At 38.8% G+C, this 26,478-nt stretch overlaps 1 long non-coding RNA gene across 2 annotated transcripts in view; it reads right to left on the bottom strand.

Moving 5' to 3' along the window:
• Nucleotides 1-4,106: 4,106 nt before the first annotated feature.
• The window catches only part of LOC103181696, a 57,567-nt gene continuing 35,195 nt past the window's right edge, over nucleotides 4,107-26,478 (bottom strand). The window contains exons 1-3 of one of the 2 annotated variants that reach the window (XR_488233.2): nucleotides 5,994-6,173; nucleotides 5,447-5,551; nucleotides 4,107-5,324 (exon numbers count right to left, since the gene is read on the bottom strand). This is a non-coding gene — a long non-coding RNA (uncharacterized LOC103181696). Of the gene's footprint in view, nucleotides 5,325-5,446; nucleotides 5,552-5,993; nucleotides 6,174-26,478 lie in introns of those variants that run through there. The other variant, XR_488232.2, reaches the window with a different exon arrangement.

Genomic DNA, 26,478 nt, shown 5'->3' with positions numbered 1-26,478 from the left:
CTGTATTTTATTGGGCAATGTAATTGCCACAGCTTTGAGTTTGAACACAGTGCAATAATATACAAATATAAATATTTGAACAGTATATGACAGCATGTAGTCTACTTGGTGCCATAATAGGAATAGAAATGAGTGGTATACCACTAGGGGGACTATAGATCTCCACTGCATGTCTGCAAGGATTATGGGAGGCATGGCATACATTGTATGCCTTTTATGTGTGTCAGATAAAAGTGCAACTGAGGGGAGCAGCCAAGAACTCCCAAGAACAAAATTATCTCCGTTTAACTTCTCTGCTACTTGTGACCCTTACAAAATATCATGGGCAAATAGTGGTCTCTGAAGTAACTGCAGGAAGATTGAAATCATCCCCACATGTTTATGGCACAATCATTGCTTTCCAATGTTTGGTTAGGGTCACCAAAATAGTCCCACTTGAGAAAAATAAATTTGCTTTGTTTCCTCCACTAAATACTTGAAGACATTTAATTAGTTTACTCGGTCTGCACATTTGGTCACCAAATGCTGCTGCTTCAAAGAGAGTACCCGTCTCTGTCTCTCCTTTTTTTGTTAAGAAAAATCCTATTTTTCTTCTGCTTTTTAGCTGTGTGCGTATGAATGGTTTGCGAATAAGGGCCAGAAACGTTGGACTTGAAATGTAAAATCGCCAGGAAGCAGAAAGGGAGGCAAACAGTGAAGCTAATTTAGCCAAGCATAGCTGGTGGTGTTTGTGGTTGTCCCTGACAGCGGTGCTGACTCCAAACCACCTGTGTTTGCTCACTAGCTTTCCTCAATCTGCTAGAAAATGGCCTCAGCATGTCACATGGCAGCGAGATAGTCCGAGCACCATGGGAATACAAAAGCCTGGGCTTTTAGCACAGTTAATCATTAATGCAGCTTTTCTTTGTCCCATTCAGGATTGCTGACAGGCGCTTTGATATTTCATATTTGCCATCAGGTCAGTTGCAGTTATAAGCAGGTACGAGTGAACAGAGCTTATAGCTGCTGCCTCTTGCATTGCTCATATAGGCAACATTAGCCGGATGCAGGTTATTGTGGGTTTGTATCTACCTGCAGAATAATAAAACGTAATAATGATAGGTAATGGAAAATGGCTGTTGTTTTTATACAAGTCTTGTAGCTCATTCATTTCTGCCTTTCTGTCAGTTCATCATTACTGATAAATATACAGCATCAGGGAATATAGTACAAAGGTCACTTCAAGTAACCTGTATTGTTCCCACTTTAAACAGACATTATTCCTTTGGTCGGCTCAGCAAAGGTTAAAAATGTCAGCCTTTTTGTGCGCCGTCATATATTTGCAAATGTACATTTGTTGTTGAAAATAGAAATTTGGTTCAGATCAAGGCTTTTATCTTGCCCAATGCACTGGAAAACCTATTTCAAGCAATATTTCAGTACATAATTGAATGAAAACTGGGACTGACTGAATGACAACTGTCAATCCTGGGCACAAACAGTTAGATCGAAGCGAAAATTGCAAATTCTTCACCAGTCAGCATACAAGAACAGAACAATACAATCCCATCACAATGACAAAATAACAAGAAAACTAGGAGGCTCATGATTTCCCCTTAGCCTGTAGAACCATTTTGTCTTAAAATTTAAGATGGCGTGGAATGGTAGAAATTTCTTGAATTCAGTTTTAATTTTCAAGATTTGTGTTAATAACTGCAGGAAACTGGCTTCCAAATTAAGACTAAAAGTTAGAATTTTGCATCATTTTGCCCTATATTAAGAATCTTAAGACAAATTGAACTTCCACACTAAGACCTGGTGAAATTTTGGGCCCTTCACTGAACTTTTGGAAAAATGTAGGAGGAAACAAAAATTCAATATCTGTTATAAAAATAAGAACGGAGCAAAAGATAAGTAAAGAAGTATTAAAAGCTCATCTATATAATAATTCTTGCATTTGATATACGTCTTATTACGTCTTCGAGACATCTCAAAGCACTTCACACAATAATAATCCTTGCATTTGATATAGCGCTTTTCACATTGGGAGGACGTTCCAAAGCGCTTCACAGAACACACTGTAAAGTGAATTGACCATATCTTGTGGGCAAAGCGCAGCAGCCAATTGCGCACAGCTATTCATCTTGTTCCTGAAAATGTCTTTTGAAAAATTATTACGTTTACAAACAAACAATCTGATGATGCATCAAATCACATCATCGCGTCACTTCTGTGATGTTCTTGTTGGTGGGTGGGTGCGGGGTGAATAGCTGACACATGGACTCCTATGAGTTTTCTTCCTCCGTAAATAAATACGGCTTGCCAAAGACCTTTCATGGAGATGTGGTTCTTTTAACCCTTAGTCTGCTACCAAAGCCAGGGAAAAATGACCGTCTGCCATGAGGGAGTAGGGAATTTAATAATAATAATGATCCTTTCAGTTGATACAGCACCTTTCATGTCAGGAGGACATCTCAAAATGCTTTACAGGATTTATTGTAAATTTAATACAATTTGTATTTATAGTCGAGTTGGAGGTTCACATAGAGCATAAACACTGGCCCAGAATAGTTGGCCTGGATTATAACATTCCATGTCCTATACACCATTGCAGATAAAAACTAATAGTACAGCAATAAAATGACTCCAATATTACACACAGTTTAATTTCTGCAATATTAATCCTATGTAGATAAAATGAACACCAAGAATATAATATCAATTACAGTTATACCTAATGATTCTTTAAGATTTTTTAATCATGGGATCCTAATTCAACATTCTCGGTTATTTCTATTTTCTCCTATTCATTCTTTATCATTCTTTCTCTGTCCCCATTTTTTTTTCACTTTCACTACCTTTCTTCCTTTCAGCTCTCCTCCCCTAAAGGCTTTTGACTTGTTTTTCTTTCTGCTGGTGTAAGGTTCTGGAGGTGTTGATCACCTGTAATTCCTTACCCAAATGGCCATCATTCATATATGATCCTTGCTAGCAAATGATGACAGAATATTTGACAAAGGATTATTATTAAGGATTATTATATAGATTATTATTATTACAGATGTTTCAGATCCTATCTTCACATGTGCACTTCTGGAATAAGTAATTCTATAAAGAAATAGAACAAATTAAACCTCATTTACCACTCACTGGAGGCAGTGATTATTCCCCCTTATCCTGTAAGGTGAAGGCTTTTAAACGCCAAGCTTAGTGTTCTCTATTACTTCTTAATCTATCTCATTTTGCGACTAATCTTTCAACTTGGTAATGTATTGCATTAAAGACCCTGACCCTTCACATAATTTGCATATAGTACTCAAACTGTTGCTTCAAATAATGAGTCACTTTGTAGTGGTGTGACTGTTGTTAAGCCATGCTTCACACAGATGAATTTTTTAAAATATGTTTACAAGAAAGATTTTGAATAAAGATGGCACTTTTAAACAGCCTAAGCAGTTAGCTATTCACATTCTCCCATATTAGAAACTACCAATTTTCCCCTCTGTGCATTATATAATAAATACAGGATTAAACTACTTTAGGATGCACCAATACAGTAGAACAAGAGGCATAGGTTAGAGTTGCAAAACACAATTTCAGGACGGATACCAGGAAGTTTTTCCTTATCCAGAGGGTAATTAACAACTGGAACAGGTTGTCAGGATGGGTGGCTGAGGCCATGACACTGGACTCATTTGAAGAACAGCTTCATGCTGTGATGGGACAGCAGTGTGGGTAATCTAGAAGGATGAGATCAAATGGATCAAAGGGCCTGTTTCATCTGAACCAAACTTGTGATCTTGTGATACGGCCTATTTTATCCCATTACAATGAGTACACAGAGAATTGGGATTAGAGAACATGATAATACAAATTGCCCTGGAGTAGTCTGTGTGGAATGAATGTGATGTGAATAGTTGTGGAATGAGTAGGCCAAATGGTTTATATTGTGTGTCTTTATTGGCACTATACAAATGTAGTTTTGTTGTTGTTGTTGTTGTTCATTTGCTCTCTTCCTCCCATTTGGCCTTTAACATTGATTAACAAAAATCTAACAAGAAATACCAGTCATAGACACTTTGTCACTGTGTTGTAATATCGCTAGAAACATGACTCAGAATCAATTGTATGTTGAACTCTGGAGTCTGAGCTCTTTTTGGTTTTAATGTCAATAAGTCACAAAAGTCAATTTGTTATGCAGGACATCAAGTATTTTTTCCCCTCTATATTTCCAACAAATTTCCCCTCTGCTTCCCTCTGAAGATGATCCCTCTTATTGTGGAGCAGATGGTAGAAATCCTCCAAAGTGTGCAGTGCTTTTGCCAGGCCATATCTTAAATATAGTATACATTTCCAGTAGCTACAACAAAAGCTGTGGAGTCCCCAAGCCTTGGATCTTGCCAACCTGTGTCGAGGGATAGAGTGTGTATTCCATTCCAAACACAGGAAAAATTCCAAGCGGAGCTGGCATACAAATGTGGAACTCTCAGTTTGATTTGGTTGCTCTTAAGCATGATGCTGAATTTCTGCGCATATAAGAAATACGGCTGGAAAAAAAATCAAAAGAGGTGGCCTACCCAGGCCCTAGAGTCAATACAGAGCAGAACAATGAGTTATGAAAAATGGGAAAATCAGCTTGAAGTTGTCAGACTTTAAAGAGACACTCAGAGGGAACATTATGGAGGTACTTAAGATTCTAAATTGAATTGAGAATTTAGATCTAGAACAATATCTTGAAATACAGCAAACCAAGAACTAGTGATCCCAAACCAAGTAATGACCTAGATGATTGTAAACAAAAATACAGAGGACAAGACTACGCGTCAGCTGAATTTCTGGGTTGCTGGGATACTGTTCTGAGCTACGTCAGTCTCTTAAAATATGAGTGTCTCTGACAATAGGATGGGTGATCCATTCTAACAATATATTAAAAGGCCATCATCAACAGAATGATGTGTTCGGTAATTTTTTTTTCCTTTGCTTGTTAACAGGTAAACCTTTAAAGGGAAATCGGATAAATATTTGCAGAGGAACAAATTAAAAGGGTATTGAGGGGTGGCAGGGAATTTAAGATCAATGGCCTGTCTTTTGTGCTGTAATTTCTATGAACCAAAAAGATCACTTCTGAGTAAAGAGCATTGCTTGAGTCATGGAAACATCATTGCCTTACTTGCCAATGATCTCATTGCAATAAAGATGGCCTGATGCTCTGCTGGCTGTTCTCCTCCTCTCCTCAAAACAGTGGCAATTTCTCCCTTTCCCGATTTACAAAGAGAACCTATAAATCGGTAACATAATCAGAAAATGCTGCCTGGGAATCCATAGTACAACAGATCGATCAGCATCTGAAAGAGGAAAAGATGGGTTAGCATATCAGGTGCGCCACTTCATTAGAACTGCATAACAAATAATTCGTTGTTGTCTTTCTGAATTTGGCTCACTGTGAAACCTTTGCAAAAGCACTTACATTTATATACCAGTGATAGACTGATAATGCATATCAGTCGCATGACACTCACTCTGTTTCAATTGCCTTACATCAATCATGTAGTATCACCTGAAAATGTGCAGCCTGTAGAAACGAAATAATGTTATATTGAAAGAAACTTAAGCACACTCCAGTTGTTTAATGCATGCATACAACATAAGGATTTTTTTAAATGCAAACAATTCTGAATCAATTGTTCTGAAGGTAGGTTATGATAAATATTGTTAAATTCTCTTTGAATGTAAATAAAATGTAGACTTTATTGCAAATTTAATGTGGTGCTGATAAGAAGATTAATCCTTCTGATAACAGACTGCAAATCAGCCTAATGGGTTCATGGTTCAAACAAGGGTTTCTGTTTAATGAGAACAGGTAAGAGATGAATGGCTTGTTAAACATTGCCAGCATACTTTCTTGGGTGCCATTCAGCGGTCACAGCAAGTGGAAACAAGGGCCTTGTGCTGTAGGTGCAGTGTGCTAATTTGGGCCAATTTTATTCTCTGCCTTATCTCTTCGCCTTCCTTACCTCCATGGAATTGCTGCCTTTAATGCTCTCAGTCTCTGCTGCACCTCTTGTACGCCTCCTAGCTTTTATCTGGACAAAAGTGCATGAATGGGCAATGCGAGCGTGTTTATTAATGAATGTACAGTTTTTTTTAATATGCTGCTCATAAAGTCATACAATTGTGAATGTTTTAACCTGTTCCCAACCAGAAAAGGCAACAACCTATCCACTCATTTTGGTTGAAATGCCTTTCAGTGGAAAAAAGGTTAATAATTCACAATTGTCAGATTGTGAAGGTTTATCAGCTTCCACCATTCACTTCATGGCTGTTTGTGGGACATTGCTGTGCACATATTGGCTGCCGCCTCTGCCCTCAAATGCACTGTCAGTGCGCTTTACAGAAAATTCTGGAAGCACTATGTGACATTTCAATGAATGTACATGAAAGATGTTATATCAATGCAATATTCTAACCATTTATTTTGCTCTTTTAGGTCTCTATCTTTATTAGAATTGTCAAAATAGAGGACATTTTGATATGGCGCCTTTCACATTGACAAGTCATCTCAGAATGTTTCACAGGATATACTGTAACTGGAGTGACTGTGTATTTTATGGGCTGGTAGGCAGTTTCAAGGTTGTGAATTTATTTGCAAGAGAATTAGGAAGCCAGCAAAGGCTAGTATGGTAATATGATCTGTAATGCAATACCATTGAATCTGATGTTACAAAGAAAGTTTATATTACGATAATAACAATTTACCTAGCATCTAATATGGCATATAAAATGCCAAAGCATCTCAAAGTGCTTCATATATAATTGCAGTCAAATGGAATGAATTTGTAGTCGTACACAAACAATTTGCATACAGCAAAGTCCCGCAATCATAATGACTAATGTTTCTGGAAACTCCCCTTTTTCAATCCTATGGAAATGTTAGAATCAACCTAAAAAGGAATATGAGTCAATTAAACATCTCAACTGATTTTTTGGGCGTCAGCTGGATGATTGACACTTGCGGAAACATATCACCGTGCTTAAGAGTATTCAAACCGAACTGAGAATTTCATGCATGCCACCTCCGGGACGAGAGACAACTTTCTTCAGCTCAACGTGTGCAAAACTGAGGCCCTCCTGATTGGCTCGCGTCAGCGCCTCCGCACCTCAGGCGCTGACAGCATCAGCATCCAAGGCTGCACTCTCCACCTCTCAAAGCCAGTCAGGAACCTCGGCGTTCTGTTCGACCCTGAGCTGTCCTTTCTTCCTCATATCCGCACCACAACTGGCACCGCCTTCCATCACCTCCGAAACATCGCCAGATTACGGCACTACTCACCCCTCACGCTGCTGAAACTCTGGTCCATGCCTTTATCACCTCAAGACTGGACTATGGGAACTCTCTCTTCGCCGGCATTCCCTGCACCTCCCTCCACAAGCTGCAGGTCATTCAGAACTCTGCAGCTCGTGTACTGTCCCGCACCAGGCTTCACGACCACATCACTCCCACCCTCGCTCGCCTCCACTGGCTTCCCATTCCCCAGAGGATCGAATTCAAGATCCTCATCCTCACCTACAAGGCCATTCACGGTCTTGCTCCCTCCTACCTCTCCGACCTACTATCCCCCTACCTACCTGCCCGTACCCTCCGTTCCTCTGGCTCCGGTCTGCTCCACATCCCCCGCCCCAACCGCCCTACCATCGGTGGCCGGGCCTTCAGCCTCTCAGCCCCTAGGCTCTGGAACTCCATCCCCCAGTGCCTTTGCCTTGCCTCCTCGCTTTCCTCCTTCAAGACCTTTCTCTTTGACCATGCCTTCAGCTCCCGTCTCGACTCTCTATCCCCTCCTCGCTCCCTCCCTTCCCTCCCCTCACCGTGACCATTTCCCCACTGCTCAGGTCCCGACCCAACTGTACAGCGCCTTGGGATGTCCTCCCGACGTGAAAGGCGCTCTATAAATGGAATCTTGTTGTTGTTGTAGTTCAAATAGAAATTCCCAGGTTTGGAATGCGCACTCGCTCTCAGAGGGACGTATCCTGCTTACCTCATCCAGAAACTATTAAGCGAAGGTTACCAAGAGCAGACTGTGAGTTGGGGTACTGCTGGAGTTTAACCAGCTAAAACCTGATGGACAGTGACTCTGATAATGTGTCAGTCCAGATTGTGCACACAAAGCTCTGATTTGGGATTTGAAACCACAACCCTTTGATACAATGGTGAGAGTGCTGCTAACTGAGCAATTCTGGTAACTTACTTTTAATAGCTCTTAAATCATCTGCAGTCTATTTGACCATGAAGTATATCAAGGCCAAGTGCAATTCTGTTCTTGCAGGTCAGCAAAGATCACTTGATAGGAATGCTGTCTTATTTTTTTTCCTTCCTGAACTCAGAAATGTTGAAGCCAATGTAGTACCTTAATTGCGAACTAGCTCACCTACAAAATAGTCACTCCAATTCATAGTAATTCTTGCAAAGCACTTTGAGACTTCCTTCCAAAGTGAAAGGTGCTATATCAAATGCAAAGATTATTATTTAAATCAGTACCAACAACAACTTGCATTCATATAACGTCCTTCAAGTAGGATAACAGTTGTGATTCAAGCCAAGTTGTGATGTTATGATGAACCTTTATAAAACACTGGCTAGGCCTCAGCTAGAGTGTTTTGTGTTCAGTTCTGGGCACCACACTTTAGGAAGGATGTCAAGGCATTGGAGAGGGTACAAAAGAGATTTATCGGGATGGTGCAAGGAATGAGGAACTTCAGTTATCAGGAGAAGCTAGAGAAGCTAGGATTATTCTCCTTGGAGCAGAGGAGGTTAAGAGGAGACGTAATAGAAGTTTTCAAAATTATGAGGGGATTTGATATGGTGAACAAGGGGAAACTATTTCCACTAGCAGGTGGGTCGGTAACCCAAGGACACCGAAGCAGAAGGTAGGTGAGGAGAATTTTTTTCACACAGCAAGTTGTTCGGATCTGGATAGCTCTTTTCAAAGAACCAGCACAGGCACGATGGGCCAAATGGCCTCCTTCTGTGCTGTATAATTCTATGATTCTATCACGTGACAAGAGGTAGGTTTTATTGCTAATAAGATTCAATTGATGAATAAGTGTCATTAAAGGCAAGGTGCAGGTGCGGAGTCAATAAAGTGTGAAATATTACTCGAGTCTGGCTGACCAGTTTGTGGCAGGTGCATTTTGCTTTGTTTCCTTTCAGATCAGCAAAGTGAGGCTTTGTTCATGCATTGTAGGTATTTCCCAAAGTGAGGCTATTGTGCATTGTGGTGTCTTCATGCTTTTCAGACCACTGTTCCCTCTGTGTCATTCATTTGCAGTTTAATCATCAACAAGATAATGTCAACAGCTCTCTTTCAGCCATGTCAAATAGAGCAGTTGATTTTGTTCACTTAGACACCTTACCTGGTTAGCATTTTGGGATCCTAATATCCCTTGAAGTTTTTTTGGGATATTGGGGTAGAAAAGGTGGACTTCACAAACCCCCAAAAGTCACTAAACATGACTTTTGCTTTGCAACTGAATTTGCTGACGAAATCACCCAGGATTTTGCTTTCTGACCTATGGTCACATTTTTTGCACCAACCAAAGTCCAACTAAAGGTCAGAAAGCAAAAGGACGGTCACAAAACAGCTTTTGCAGGCTTTAGAATCATTACTTCATTTCAATTCCTACAATTTTCATCATGAAACAGAAGGCAATTCACAAATGGAGCTATAAGACCATAGAAATTGTTCACTACAGAAAAGGCCATTTGATCAATCATGTCTGTGTTGGTTCTTTTAATCCTTTCAGTCCCATTTACCTGCCTTCCTCCCAAACCCCTGCAGCTTATTCCTTTTTAAGTATTTATCTGGTCCCCTTTTGAAAGCTAATATGGATTCCTCCTGCACTGGTGGACCTGGCAGGGCATTCTATATAGCCTAACTATTCTATGCATGAAAAAAATTCCCTTAACCTCCCCATTTGCTCATTTGCCCCACTTTAAACCCTATAGTTGTACTAAATCCTAGTTTAAATCTTGAAAAAGTATTAAATTATATCCAAGAATATTGAATATCATTAGGCTTAATGCATTGACCCTATTTGCTCAAATGTATGTTATCACCAATTTAATATGAACCAGTTTTCTTTTACTGACTAATTTGTTGCAATATTCAAATAATTAGACCGCTTAAGGTCATTTATTTCATTGCTGTTTGCTAGGGTCAATTACCTGTTTCCCTTCATAACTGTTCCATTTCAAAGTAGCTTGTTGCATGAAACATTGTGAGTTGCTTTTCGATGGGATAAAGAGTTACATTTAGAAGTATTGTTGTTATAAAATTCAGTTTATTTACAATCAAGTCATCAAAGCACGCCTGTGTTGTCACTTAACATTATTGAGAGTTGTAGAGTACTAAGGTCTAATAATATTAATAACCCTTGCATTTGATATAATGTATTTTACATCAGGAAGGTATTACATAGAGCTTCACGTGATATACTGTAAAGTACAGTAAGTGAACGCTTAAGTGTAAGTGTGGGAAGCCTCCTATTCCTGCCTTGATAAAGATGAATTCGAGAAGTTATTCATTTATTGTATGGACAAAGAACAACCGCTGGACAATTACTCCAGACATTAAGCTAATCTTTAAACTCATTGTTGTTTGTTACTTCTGCTTTTTTTGCTTGTGTTCAAATCTTGCTGACAATTCAGGAAAGCTAGTTGCTAAATTAATCATATTTCATTAGTGACAGATCTTTGGCTTGGCAGTTAGTATGCCATTTTCACAAGTATTATGATAATAAAATTGTACTGGTGGGCTTTTGTATATAGGGGAATTAAAATAAAAGCTATTCAAAAATGTTTCAGTGTAAAATTTTGGCTTTGCAGAGTGTGGATTTCACTTTTCCTTGGCCGATCAACCCTAGAAAATAAATATTAAGTGTATAAAAAGGGTGACCAAAAAGCTATGATACCATTGCATGTCTAATAAGTCTTAAAGAAATGTTAATATTTTAATAATCCTTGCATTTGATAATTTAATAATAATAATAATCCTTGCATGTGATATAGAGCCTTATCACATCTTCAGGCGTCTCGAAGCACTTCACAGAATATATTGATTTTTTTTAGATAATACAGCAGTTATTATGACTTTTTGCTCATCCTATACAATTATGACTTTAATAGTCACTGTTTGTCAAAGAGTAAGGATATGTCACCATATGAACAAAAAATGGCAATGTATCAACCAATGTAGCCGATATTCTGAGGTTTGCTTGATAACAATAATTCTTGTATTTAATATAGAGCCTCAACTAATTGCTGTGAAATACAGTTTGTAGGCAAACACACCAGCAAATTTGTGTACAGCGGTGTCCTACAAACAGCCATGAACTGAATAATTAACTTATTTGGAGGATTTTTGGATGGAACATCTGACAATACAGTGCTTTCCTAGCACTGCACTAGAGTGTCAATCTTGACTGCAAGCTCAAAATCGTTGAATGGGGATTCAAACCACGACCTTCTGATCCAGTGGTGAGTCACATATTCAAGGGGTTGGATTTCAAATTTCCGACACATTTTCAAATATTGGATTTAGTATGCAAAATGATCCACTTCATGTAAAATACCCAGTACATAAGTTTGGAAATGTATGCAATTGCAATTTAACATTATGATTTGCAATTATTCCTTAATTGAACATTTGCAAAAGTCAACCGCACTAAAACAATAACTCTTGCCTCCTCCCATGATGATATGTTTAAACTGAGTGCCATTGTAAACAGCATATTCCACTGTTTTAACCTGCCTTGTCTTTTATATGATAACAGCTGTAAACTCAGAGAAGTAATCGCAGTACTGTTAGCTGACTTTATTGTAGGGAAAATTGCTTTATTTCAAGTAACTCCATAAGGCCAGAACCACTTTAAAGCTTTCAATTATGTTGAAAGCAAACACACAACTTCACGCTTATTGATATAAGGCATTTTTTACTATGTGGATAAGAGGTTCACTTTATGCTGCTAATTTGAGATTTAAACACTTTATCTGCACTTTATCTGGAATAGAACTTGCTAAAACTAGATTGTGCAATATATTTTCGGGCATTAAAAATTGTGACAATTCTGAGCTTCTTTCTCACAGCTTTTTCTGATTTAATTTCAGTGTAGCTACTTACACATCCCTCCTCAATTGTCTGAGTCACAAACTTCTTACACAATAGCATCCCATAGGTCCCATAACCCACTTGACAGGATTTTGTGGGCAGAACGCAAACATACTTTTTCTCCTTCCCGTCTCTTTACTTCATTGACCAGTTGATGAATGTCCTCTTGTGGATGAGAGAAGCAAGCTGGGTTTTAATAGGGTTTATCTGTCTCCAAAAGGCATTCTTGTTGGCTCACCAGTCTGTCTAACTCATCAATGAGACTAGGACATGCAAACAGGTCTTCAATCCTGCAAAAGCAGTATTAGCTGGACATATCAACAAACATACCAGTGCTTCATGTTGGAGAACTGTATTCACCATTAATATTTATTAAAATTCAAGAAACATCACTGTAATGTCCCAGAGCAGAAACAAGTAAATAACAATCAAGGATAGGTTTTGAAAACTTGGGCAAAAGAGGATATTTTAGCCCATCTTCCTGCTTTTTCCAAAACTTACTCTATCATGGACGTCACACACCCTATCTTCTGGGGGAAAGTAGTCAAGATAATCTCTGAATCTCAAAATTAATCAAGTAAAAGCTCCAGAATATTCAGCCATCCCATCTCTCCATTATTCATCACTCTACCCCCATCCTCTCCAGCCCCATTAGACAGAATCCTTTGTGTCCTTTAGAGCATGTGTCCATCCTAGTCTCTACCTATTTTCAGATACTCCAATGCTGTTATTAAATAGATGCCCATTTCTGTTCCACATATCCACTACTCTCTGAAGAAAAATTACATATTTTACTCTCCAGTCCTACTTGAGGTTTTGCAATTTAAAGCTTATGGCCTCTCATTCTGCTCTCATGGTCTAAGACAAGTGAAAGAGACTGCTGACACACACATCATCTATTCCTCTTGTCATTTTGAAAACCTCAATCATGTCTCATGTCTTTTTTATTATGAAAATGATTTCAGCTTTGCAAATCTCTACTCACAACTTATATCTTAATATCTCAGAATCACCCTTATGCTCTTCTTTGATGCCTCTCCAAAGCTTCAATATTCTTTTGAAAGTAGATTGCCCAAAACTTCACACAATACTCTAAATGTGGCCTCACCAGTGATCTGCAAAGAATTATAAAAATATATTTTGACTTTTCATCACATGACTTTAAGTTGCAAACTAGGAGTGTATTTCGTTAATTCTGTTGAAAGAGTGTCACACTGATTGGGAACATAAATGGATGACCAATCAATACACCAAATTATTTTCCTTCTTTACCTATGCTAAACCTCAAATTTGGTATGCGTGTTGTTGTTTTTTGTCCCTCCTTACATCAGATTAAAGTAGCTATATATTGGTGGAGTGGTTATGATAATAAAAATCCTTATATTTGATGTAGCACTTTATCATGTCTTCAAGATGTCTCAAAGCGCTTCACAGAATATACCGTAAAGAGAATTGTCTGCATATTTTGTGGGCGAAATGCGGCAGCCAATTGCACACAGCAGTGTATCACAAACAGTCATGGATTGAGTGACCAATTTATTTATTAATTTATTCATTTTATATTTTTGAAGGAAATATTAACCCCGAAAAAACGATCTGCCAATTGACTAACAACCGGATTTCTTCTTACTGCTCGGTGAAAAGAAAGAAAGGAAAATTGACTTTACAGTATATACTGTATTTGATTCCTGGCAGGGTGAAACATTGGGGAAGAAATGGCATGCTGGAGTTAATGCCACGTGATTTTGTGAGTAACAGAGACCACTGGAGAAATGAAACTTGCCCAAAGTTTCACCCTGCCAGGAATCAAACCTTATCCTCATTTCTCTGATTTACTGGAGTGCATAAGAACATAACTACAATAACTGGTTGTTTAGATCTGGTGTTCACCCCTCACCTCTGAGTTACTCCTGGCGTTCACCCCTCACTTTGAGTTCATTATGGAGTTCACCCCTCACTCTGAATTTGCATCTGGTGATCTCGTCTCATTCTGAGTTCATGTCTGGAGCTCACGTCTCATGTTTAATTCAGTTCCTCCACTTGTTTCCTCACTGGTCTCTGTTACTCACAAAATCACGTTAGTCACCGACTCCAGCATACCATTTCTTCCCCAGACATTAGTGTTTTCCAGTCCAACTGTCTGATGTGTTATCAGGAGCCAAACAATGTGCATTGTTTGATTTAGTTAAGACAACTATTTAGGACCTAACCCTTGAAAACTGATTTTACCTTGGATAATAGATAGAGTTAAAACTCCCCTTTGCTAATATCCCGTTTACTGCAAGTTATGTGATACATGGTTTTGTTTTGTTTTGCACCCTGATATTGATATGAAAGCAATAGATTTAGGTCTCTGCCTATATAATGTGTCTGCTGATACAGTGTCCCTTTATCAGATCTTCTCAGTTAAAGTACAATTGTCTCTCTGGGTTTTGCTCTCTGTATTTAACAAATACAATTCCAGCATGTAAACTATGAAAACAATTAAAATAATTTGATTCACCTCCCCCTACTGACAAGATCAGAAGAATATAATAATTATAATAATTATAATAATCCTTGCATTTGATATAGTGCCTTATCATGTCTCCGCGACTCTCAAAGTGCTTCACAGAGTATACTGTAAAGTGAATTGACTGTATATTTTGTGGCAAAATGCAATAGCCAATTGTGCACAGTAGTGTCCCACAAACAGTCGGGATTGAGTAACCAATTTTTTTTGAAGGAATTTGATCTCATCTTTTTAATATACCTACTCAACCACGCTTCAAGCTGTTTCTTAAATGAATCCAGCATCCTATCCTTAACCACCAGTACTAATGGCTTGTTCCAATTTATTTTGGACTGAATTAGCGAATCCATGTGAATAATATATACAAAGAACAGCAGGGATCCCAGTAGAGACCTCTGAGGTATCCCACTCAAATGATGGTGTGACCCCGGGTTATCCTAACTGGAAGATTGCAGGTTTAAATCTCAACCTGTGCTACGTTTGCTCTGAAATGGGACTGCTGAGTTTTTCATTTGGCCCTAGCACCCCAAAGTTAGAGAAGTCATATTCTCACATTGCTCTGTAAAAAGAAGTTCCTACTTAACTCCCTTTTATTTCTGCTACTCGTTATCTTATATTATGCCCCCTTGTTATGGACTCACCAAAAAGTATAAACTGCCCATTTATGTTCACCTTTTTGAACTATTTCATAATTGTAAATAACTATCAGGTTTCTTCTCAAATGTCTCATGTTCAGAAAAATAATCTGATCTGTATAGTCTTTCTTGATAGGCATATCCTAGCAAATGTATCTACACTGCACTCTCAATATTGATACAATATCCTTCCTGTAGTATTGGAAGTACAAACAGTACTCCAAATGTAGTCTAAGGTTTTATATATTTTATATAACTTTAACATTAGTTCCTTCCTTTTTTTACTCTGTTCCTCTGGATGTAAAGCCAAGAACTCTATTTGCATTCCTTATGACCTTGTCCACCTGTGTTGTTGCTTTTAGAGCGCTATGAATCTACACTAGCTCCTCTACCTTTCTGAGGTTCTTACCATACAACGTGTAGATGTCTTCTTGTTCCTCCTACCAAAACACTGTCTATGGGAGAAATACAGCAGTGCCTCAAATGGAATGGTTCAACACTTTCTAGTCCACCCGAACGCTGGCTCTCCAGACAGTTGGTGTAATTTTTAACTTTCAACCAGATTCCTGAATCTGCTCTGCAGTGATCGTGTAAACACATTTCTTTTTTCCATTAACAGAACTAGCTGAGCTCTCAGCTCTTTGACCTTTGACTCGCGTCACCTTGGTAACTGCAACATCTTGTGTATTACTAGAATCAAATAATTCTTCCACACCCCCCCCCCCCCACCACCATCACGACCGTCTGTTTTGTTAAGGATTCATTTCAACATATTGCACGTAAAACCCAACCATAAAGTACACAGAAGTCAGAACATCTAATTCTGTAAAGGTTTCACTCCTTGTGTAAGTATTCTGAAATTGTGAGTGATCAACTATCTCCATGGTGTGGAAATTACCCTAATCAAAATTCTATTATAGGTTTGTCGACCTTCTGCTGGTACAATACTGGTAAACTCTTTGGAATGTTCTTCCAATGTGAAAGGCCCTACATAAACATAAATTTGTATTATATAATTCTGTTCAATCATAAATACTCACAAAATTAACTTTCATGAAGAAGATCCTTAAGTCTCTTTGATGACATCCTTGCAGAATACATACCTTACTGTCATCTTATCATAGCATCAAGATTTTTAAAATGAGTCCAGTGTCCTAGCCTCAACAATCTTTCCTGCTAACCTGTTCCAATTATTAATAAAAAAATGACCTTGCAAATTAAGATAACGTAGAATTTCAGACCTCTTGTGTACTGTTAGTCTCAACCAGTCTGATTAAATTAGGTTACAATCAGGGTACTGGAATCACTTTTAAAAAAAGCTTTTGGTTAGATGATAAACAGCAGTCTCCTTTGCCTGTTTTTTGTGAGCATTAAAGGTCCAATGATATTTGAAAAGAGAAGAGAGTTTCTTGAAATGTCCTGGCCTGTGATCTTTCAGACTAACTTCACGACTGTTCATGGGACATGGCTGTGCACTAATTAGTTGCCACCTTTGCCTACAAATACATAGTCACTACACTTTGTAGAAACTTTGTGAATCTCTTTGAGACTCTTCGATAGTATAGGTGCTATGCTATATCAAATGCAAGCATTACTGTATTTTACAACCTGATGGGAGGATACTAGATATAATATTCTGGAAGGATGAAATCGAATGGAGCAAAGAACTTACTGCACACAGACCTTTCTTGTGATCTTGGGAAGGGAGTGTTCAAGCGGAGGTCAGGTACTGATCAGCAGGGATGGGGGTGCGGGGTGGGGGGAGCATTGGAGGACAACTGAAACAAATTGCTCTTTACCAGCACCTTGGACGTCTTCCTGACATGAAAGGTGCTATACAAATGTAATTTTGCTGTTGTTGTTTACCTCCTCCTAATGGCCAACTTCAAAGCTGCAGAGGCTTGCAGCTGTGGGGCAGGTTGTCTGTTTGCTCACTGGGTTGCAAAAGAATAATCAGTCCAAAAAATTTCAAGTGAAATTAGTTTTAAAAATGGCCAAAATCCTAATTTGTTTCTCTGTAACTCCTATCTTTAGTCAATGAATTAACACTGTGTTATTCTTCAGTATAAACTCATAATTATAGAATAATAACAAATTGCATTTATATAGCACCCCTCAAGCAGGGTAGCATCTCAAAATGTTTATATATATATATATGTATGTGTTATGTATGCTGCTATCTACAATCTGCCTTTCTATTTTCTTCTTATCTCTTCTAATATCTCTTTTAGTTAAGTTCATTAGACTTCAGTCCTCATTATTGATTGATTCCTTGTATCTTTTAAAACATAGTTACATTTGTTTATTTACAATAGCGAGATCATAGTCATATTTTTCCTTATAGAAGAAGTCTGAGATGTCATCCTATGTGAAGGGCTTCTTGTTGTAGATGTTGTATAGAATCCNTTTTTTTAGCATAAATACATTCCATTTCACATACGAGCTCAATGGTAGAACTCTTGCCACTGGATCAGAAGGTTGTGGGTTTAAGCTCCCCATTGGAAAATTGAGATCATAGTTTAGGCTGACAGTGCAATGCAATACTGAGCGAGCACTGCATCGCTGGAGATGCTATCCTTTGGATGAGCCATTAAACCAATGTTCCATCAGGTAGGCATTAAAGATCCCATGGCACTATTTGAAAATAGAAGAGCAGATCGTAGATAGCAGGGTACATAACACAACCAACAATCCCCCACATAAATTGGCCATTCACTTCATGGCAGTTTGCAGGATGTTGCTCAGTGCAAATCAGCTGCTGTGTTTGCTTACAACTATACAGTCAGTATACTTCACAATATCCTGTGAAGTATTTAGAAATTGTGGTAAAGTGCTCTATCGAATGCAAAGATTTTTATTATAGTGTAGAAATGTACCGGAATGCCACCTACACAAGGAAATTTCCCTGTATCTCGAATGGAATCACACTCTTTCCCGGGAGGTTGCACCTTGTTTACCTAACTCCAGAGAGTATTAGGCACAGATTGGCAAGAGCCAAGGCTTAAGAACCTCAACTTGTGCGTTGGGGTACTGCTGAAGTTTAGTCAGCTAAAATCTCATAACCTGTCACTGTCTGGCAAGCTCCACACTGCTTGTCTAGCAAGGACCACCCTACCTACTAGGGCTTTGGCTGAGAGGATGACAAGAGCTGAATGGGAAGAATCCCTGTCCCCAGGCCAATCATAACACCATTATGATTGCCTTCGCTGAGATCAGTAATTTCAGCGAAAACCTTGGGTCAAACCTCAGAGTTTATTTCTCTAACTTTCACAATGAAGGTTTTTGGAACTTTTTGTTTTGAAAAAATATTTGTAGTGACACTGTCTTCTGCTAATCTACAATGTTTCCAATTTTAATAAATAATTCTAATTGAAATGTTGCTGTTCGCTCTTTGACGTTTGAAGATAACTGTTGGAGTGGTTGTATTAACATGACATTATCTTGAGGCAAGCAGCGAGTCACTTAACATGCTGTAGCTTCTTCTTTGTATCATCAAATCCTGAGCTTTCTTTTTCAACTGCCACTTCTTTCAACACAAGCTAATCTTGTATAGTTCTCCAGTTTAGCCAAGCATTTCAATAACTTCACCTATCAGGTATCTAATCTGAAAGTGAGCACTGCCATTTTTATAATTCTTATACTTTTACCCGTGTGTTGCCTGAAGGCATTTTGTATTCCTGAGCACAAACATGAAAATGTGACCACCTACGTTTCATTCAGACTTTTTATTATACTACTAATAATAATAATCCTTGCATTTAATATAGCGCCTTATCACGTCTTTGAGTGTCTCAAAACGCTTCAAAGAATATACTGTAAAGTGAATTGACTGTATATTTTGTGGGTAGAACGTAGCAGCCGATTGCGCACACAGCAGTGTCCCTCAAACAGTCGTAGGTTGAGTGACCACATTTTTTTAAAGGGCTTGCTACCCCCTGAAAAGCGATCCGCCAATTGACCAACAACCGGGTTTCTACTTCCTGCTAGGTAAACAGAGACGTGTGGATTAAGGAAACATGCCTAACGTTTTGCCCTGCCCGGGAATCACGCTAGTGAGGCGAGTGCTCTAACCACTAAGCTACAGGACTCCACTTATTCAGATTCTCTATGGAAGTGAGATGGGCTGGGCCATGTGGACGTAAGAGAGGGAAGGTTGGTATTGGGCTTGCACTGCCTTACATCACTCAGACTCCATCCCCAAGTCAGAAGATACCTGGTGATATTTATTTATTAATAAGCTTACTTACTAAGAAATCCTGTTTTTTTTTGGCAGTCGAGGATCTGACACAACGGGCTCAGCTCCGCCACTGTTAAGTGCTCCAAGATGCCACTACGCGTGAAGGGTGCTATATAAATGTAAATTGTTGTTTAAGACATACTACCATGCTTAAGAGTATCCAATCCACATTACAGAGTCCCAGATGTGCACTAATATTGTTGTTATTCAACCATTAATTGCAATATGGTGTTATTGTTACTGTATCTATTCTAGTGAATCATTGGTCTTGTAGCTCTTATCTATATATATATATATAATCTACAGTGTATGCTGAAGTACTGTTTGTGCTGGTGTATTAACTGCATTCCAGCACCCATAGTGTTTCTGAGGAAGTGGTCCAGTTACGATATTATTATGCTTATTCTAATAAAGATTGATGTTAGAGGTGGAACACCCAAAAATTTCAAAGCAGATTCCTTGAGTAAGAATTCCGTTTGGAATCCTTAATCAAGCATTAATTCACAGGATATACTGTAAAGTGGAGTGACTGTGTGTTTTTGTGGGTGAATGCAGCAGCTAATTTGTGCCCAGCAATGTCCCACATTAGTACATTGCCTGAAGAACCAAGGATATTCATGCTAGGTCAATATTCAGCACATTTCAAGAAACATCTGCAGAAAATGAACAAATAAGCGAACCAGCAAAAGGAAAGGATTCCTAGAACTAGCCACTGTCCACGTCATGTAATAGTAGTGCTCTTCATCATTGTAGTTTATAGTCAATTCACTTTACAGTATATTCTGTGAAGCGCTTTGAGACATCTCGAAGACGTGGTAATAATAATAATAATAATAATCCTTGCATTTGATATAGCGCTTTTCACGTCGGGAGGATGTCCCAAAGCGCTTCACAGAACACACTGTAAAGTGAATTGACTGTATATTTGTAAGCGAAACGCGGCAGTCAATTGCACACAGCAGTGTCCCACAAACAGTCGTGGATTAAAATGACCAATTTATTATTGTTTTGTTTTGAAGGGATTATTATTAGGCGTGTGGAGTAAGGAAACTTGCCCAAGGTTTTGCCCTGTGCCTGGAATTGAACTCAGGTCTCTCACTTGCAAAGCGAGTGCTCTAACCACTGAGCTACAGGACTCCACGGTAAGGCGCTATATCAAAAGCAAGGATTATTATTATTACAGTAGCAGCATTGCAGTGAGACTCTTTATTGGTAATCCCGAAACCAGCAGCATTTCAAACCAGACCGTTTGCTTGTCAAAGCACTGAATGTGGATGTTGTCTGCTGAAACACAGTAATAGCCTTCCCACTCTGTCGCAACTTTTCGCACAGGAAAAATAACCTGAAACCAGTTTGTCTGAAAACCTACCAGATCACTTACACTGAGGTATTGATGTTATCGCACTTTAAAAAACACAGCTGATTAGCTCTTCTGTTGAGCCATGAGGTAAATTTACTCTGTGCTGCAGTATTGAGCTGCACTAAGCAGAACAGTCCTGAGTTTGGTAACATTTTTGTTCTGTGCTAAGCTTGCTGACCTCAGCCAGAGCAGTGGTGGGAGAAATATATCTCTGAAATTCCACCTGGATTTATTCTGTGAGACAATTTTGCCTTAAAATATAAGACTTAAAATTGAAAACTAATTTTTTAATTCAGTTTTAATGTTGAAAGCAGATCTTTTAAGAAATTCAAAAAAACTGGTATCCAAATTATAACTGAATTGAAGAATTTTCCACAATCCTGCACAATCAAAAGTTTTAAGATGAAACGATCCTACAGACAAAGATTTGATGCAATTTATAATAATGATAATCCTTGTATTTGATATAGCACGTATATATAGCCTTCTCACGTATTCGAGATGTCTCAAAACACTTCACAGAATATATTGGAAAGTGAAGCGACTGTATATTTTGTGGGCGAAATGCAGCAGCCAATTGGCAAAGCAGGGTCCCATAAACAGTCGTGGATTGAAGTGTCCAATTTTATTGTTATTATTTTTCTGAAGGAATTATTACTCCCAGGAAAGTGATCTGCCAATTGACTAACAACCAGGTTCCTACTTACTGCTAGGTAAACAGAGGAGTGTGGAGTAAGGAAACTTGCCCAATATTTTGCCCTGCCGGGAATCAAGCCCAGGTCTCTCGCTTGCGAGGCGAGTGCTCTAATCACTGAGCTACAGGACTCCACAAATTTCAGACCCATACATTGGAGTCAGTCTTTCTGAGCTAGTGGACTTAAAATATCAGCCAGGGTACTCTGTGCTATTGATGTCTATCCAGAGACCCCTGCTGGAAAGCATACATGGGTGAAGGCAAGCCTCAATTGGACTCCGTTACTGATCACGTCCCAATACCCTTTCAATGGCTAAACTCACAAATGCTGCCTTGATCCTGTATTAGAAAAGCTGTGGAACTTTATATCCTCATATAAGTCATCCCCTTGAGGACAGAAGGAGGAAAAAAATTGAATATTAAAAAGAAATGAGCATACCTGCTGAAGTGCCCTGTGACCAAAGCCTTTCCTGCAACCACACATACATGCTTTGTATATAAAAAAATCCTTTAGGCATTCCAAACCTGCATTTGTGTCATTAGAATAATATTTTTTTCACTAGTATTAATATTAAAGTGTAAAAATGCATAGCTGCTCTACACGGACTTCATACATTTCAGTGTTAGTCACATTCAGGGAAAATTTAGCTTAATACTGTTCAATGGTAAAATTAATTGACATTTTGCTACTTTAAATCTAAAAGCAGAACAATTATGTTATTTTCGACCTACGTCAGACCTACTTTCACATAAAATAAAATTGCTGTCCTGATATTGGCCAAGGGAAAGCTCAACACAAAGGTGGAATATTGAAAAATATGTGGCTGCCAAGGGTTTACAGAGAACTTTATGTCATTGCCGTTTTGTCAGGAAAACACAGTCGTGTGTGTGTTGTGCAATGGTGATTGTGGGACAGTGATGAGCAAAGATGAGCAATGGATCATCAGGGACAAACAGACAGGTGCTTGTCTTCTCTAGAGACACGCGAGGTCAGTTCTTAAGGCTACACTTAGACAATGTGAATCCTTTAGCTTTTCATGCTCAGCTTTGACCACCCAGCAGGAAAGAGATACTGAAGTTTTTTTTCAAGTAAAGATTCAGGCAGCTCCAAGGAAATGGTCTGATCTTCCTATGTGCTGCAGGTGTATGGATCCTTTCTTTTATTTTAATGCTTAATGTGATCTAATTGAATCGTATTCAGTTTCTATCATTGAGCACTGACTTGCTGACTTTGTAACTTTTCAAAGAGGTGCCCAAGCACTGCATTCCTGTAACCAGAAACTGATGCAGGGACACTGTTCAAAGACAGAGTATAAAAAAGTCTTCAAGAATTTAATGGCTTTTTATTAGATTTTTATTGACTTGAAGCCTTGCCAGGTTTTCAGACAGATTTTATGTGTCTTGCCTTCAGTTAAGCTTTGTTCTATAAAGTCACACTTCCCCTGTTAGAAGCAGAGTTATTGGTTATGGTTTTGTTTCTTGGGGGGGTGGGGAGGCTGGGGGGGGGCGAGGGGGGGACAACAGAAATCCCATTGAACAGCTACAAAACAACTCGTCTTCAATTATTTATTTTGTAATTAATGAAAAAATATGAACGGAAATTCATAACTAAAACATAAAATGTTGCATGGAAGCTGATAAAGCTTCTTCTGTTTCCAATGTTCCCCTCCACTTAATATACTCCATCTTTTTCTTTCCTTATGAGTAAATGTTCTGTTTATTCACAGTAACTTTGTCAGTGCAATTGGATCTGAATCCTTCGCTGTCCTCTTTATTTGGAGTTGAATCCTCATGTCTAGAAGAGATGCCTGATGTGAATATCCTATTAATTTCTTCAAAGGTGTGGGTGTGGGGGCTGCAAATCACAGCACATCTGAAGCCTTTTCGTTTTCCACTAACCCCCAACCTACTTCCTCCCCCCGCACCACTATTCAATGAACATTTTCTGCATATTAATTCTGAGTTGTTTTGAAGCAGAATTAAAGAGAAATGCAAGACACTATGATAATATTTTATAATATTCTCACAGCAAATATTTTACTCTTAATAAGGGTAATAAATTAAAAGTGTGCTTGACAAAACTTTTTGTTTTCTTTGGCGAGAAAGAGGAGCTGACAGAGAATCTGCTGTATTGATGCAGGAAGTGACTGGGGGTAACACGTTTCAATGTCCAATGTTGCATCAGGTGCTTGTAAACAAAAAAAGTTGTCAATTTTTTTAATGAATGAAGGAAGCATTCCTTTAAACAGGTCCCTTTCAGGGGAGACTTGCTTCTCTCATCCTCCAATAATAATATTCCTTGCATTTTTTTGATATAGCGCCTTATCACATCTTCGAGACTCGTCACAAAGTGCTTCACAGAATATACTGTAAAGTGAATTGATGAAATGTGGGAGCCAATTGCACACGGCAGTGTCCCATAAATAGTCGTGGATTGAAGTGACCAATTTAGAATTTTTTTTTGAAGGAATTATTACCCCCGGAAAAGTGATCCGCCAATCATCTAACAACCGGGTTCCTACTTACTGCTAGGTAAACAGAGGTGTGTGTAATAAGGAAACCTGCGGCAGCCAATTGCGCACAGCAATGTCCCACAAACAGTCGTAGATTGAAAATGACCAATTTAATTATTGTTTTTGTTTTTTGGAGGGATTATTATTAGGCGTGTGGAGTAAGGAAACTTGCCCAAGGTTTCGCCCTGCCGGGAATCAAACCCAGGTCTCCCGCTTGCGAGGCGAGTGCTCTAACCACTGAGCTACAGGACTCCAAGAGTTAATGCCACCTGGTACATGATCCAAATCGGGGCAGAGGTGAGTGTAGACAGTGCAAGAGCACATTCAGTTCGGATCACTGTTATCTGAACTGATTGCAATCTCGGACAGAGTGGGAGGGGGGGTGGGTTGCAGTGCAAACAAAGCTCAAGATAGTCTCACCAAAACAAGGTCTTACATACCACGGCATGCTAACAATATCCAGATCCCCTTTTCCCTGTTTTGGATTTAAAAATGGACACGATCGTTTTGTAATTGAAAAAGTAGAAAATCCATGTTCCAGAAATCTTTGTATTTTCAAAAAATTTTAATTGATCGGATAAAGACGATATATGCAGGTGAAAACATACCGTTTGCCAGCTGATAGTTAAATGGTATTAAGATATCAATGGCATTATTTTGGGCTGGTAAACACAAAGTTGAAAGCTACGAATAGCGAAAAGGGCCGAATAAATAAAATGTCATACAGTAAATGTTATTAAGGGAATTAAAAGGGTGGGGGGAGAAGTATGAGGCCTTACTCGCAGCAGCTTGGCAGCTGTGCTCTTATCTGGCCAGAGGAAGAAGCTCGGTAACAAAAGGGTCTAAAAAGCCCCAGTTGATACATGGGAAAGCCATTGGCCGACCATTGTGGCTGCCCTTCTGCTGAGCAAATAGTTCAAACTGTTCATTCCCATCTTCTATTCTCTCTCTGGTACATTGTTTGTGTCCTTGCATTTCATTCTGCGAGGGAGATTGCTCTCTGGGCCTGTGAGCAAACAGTCCAGAAAAGAGCCAACTATCTTCTCCCTGTTCCCTGGAGAACTAGCATTTTTATTTCAGCTTCAAGCTGTCAGAGAGCTGAAGAGTTTATGACAGTATCCTGAATTAATTGCCTTAAGTAGCGACAGACTATATTTGTCACAAAACATTCGTCCATCCCACAAAAAATCCCCAAACTTCAACGCTTTATCTAACTCCGTGTGTTTCAGTTATTACCCGAGCAATAGTGTGCAACTTACTAACCAGCATGGTGCTAAAAAGGTGCTGGATATTCATTTGTAATGCACTGATCTGCGTTTTGAAAAGTCAGATTTTTCTTTTGTGAGTAGCGATGGGCTTCCTGGCTGGTGCGAATTGAAAAGAGAACAGGTTTACTTCAGTTAAACTTGTTTTTATGTGCAAGCTCACAATTAAGAAAATCCTACCGAAAAGCTTCTGCACTTTTTAAACCAATTGCAAATGTTTCAGACAGAAAACATTTCTGGAAAGCAGTGAGACTCTGTCAATGGTAAAATGCACAGTTTATTGCACTCTGGCAGAACCAAAATTATTGTCTGTAAAACAACTTTGTGTGAAAATAGAAGATTGTGCAGAATTGTGGAAAACTCTTACAATTCAGTAGGTGGTTTTCTGCAGTGTGTGAAAGGAACCGGTTTCTAAATTAAGATTAAATCCAAGGCATTTCCAGAATTTCTTGCAGTCTTAAATTGTAACACAGCAGGGATCAGTCTTTTGGGCTGAAACTGTGGTGTTTCGGCCCTCAAATGCTTTCCTCCTGCAACGATGCCCCTCTTAAATCTGTAAAGTTACACCTAAAATATATCTAGTCTTGTTGATTTGGGGAATTGCAAGAAAATAAAATATTTTAGCCATCAAATAAAAAGAATATGTAATTATAATTCTATTAATTCATTCGAGTATCATAACTCGTTGGTAGTCGTGATGATTTTTAAAAAATATATTGCTCAGGCTTGTTAGAAGGTCAATTTCTCTCATTTGGCTTCCCAGGAGCGAATTCAAGATGCCATCCCCTAGCTTGCATATTGGTATCGATCATTTCGAGCTGCTTTGTGTCAGATCACTTTGTGCTGTGAGCCTCATTGGCCCAGCAGCTGCTCATTTCAGTTTATCCTTGGCTTGTAGCTACTCCACATTAGGATGCACCACGCGAAGGGTGCAGATTTGTTTGCTACACTGTAACTGTGGAGTAAAGATGCCAACTTCCAGCAGCCAGTTTTAAACCAGCTGTGAATCAGTGTAGTTCAACTCAGCCTTGAATAAACAGCCTGGGTGAAATGCCTGCTAATTTTCCTCCAGCCACCACTATCTCTTTAAAACACTGCTCATGTGCGTGACTTTAAACTGAT

Source organism: Callorhinchus milii, unplaced genomic scaffold (genome assembly GCF_018977255.1).
Source record: "Callorhinchus milii isolate IMCB2004 unplaced genomic scaffold, IMCB_Cmil_1.0 Scaffold3, whole genome shotgun sequence".
Classification (NCBI taxonomy): Eukaryota; Metazoa; Chordata; class Chondrichthyes; order Chimaeriformes; family Callorhinchidae; genus Callorhinchus; species Callorhinchus milii.
Note: the sequence above shows the minus strand (reverse complement) of the source record. Positions and strands in the feature narration are given on the sequence as shown.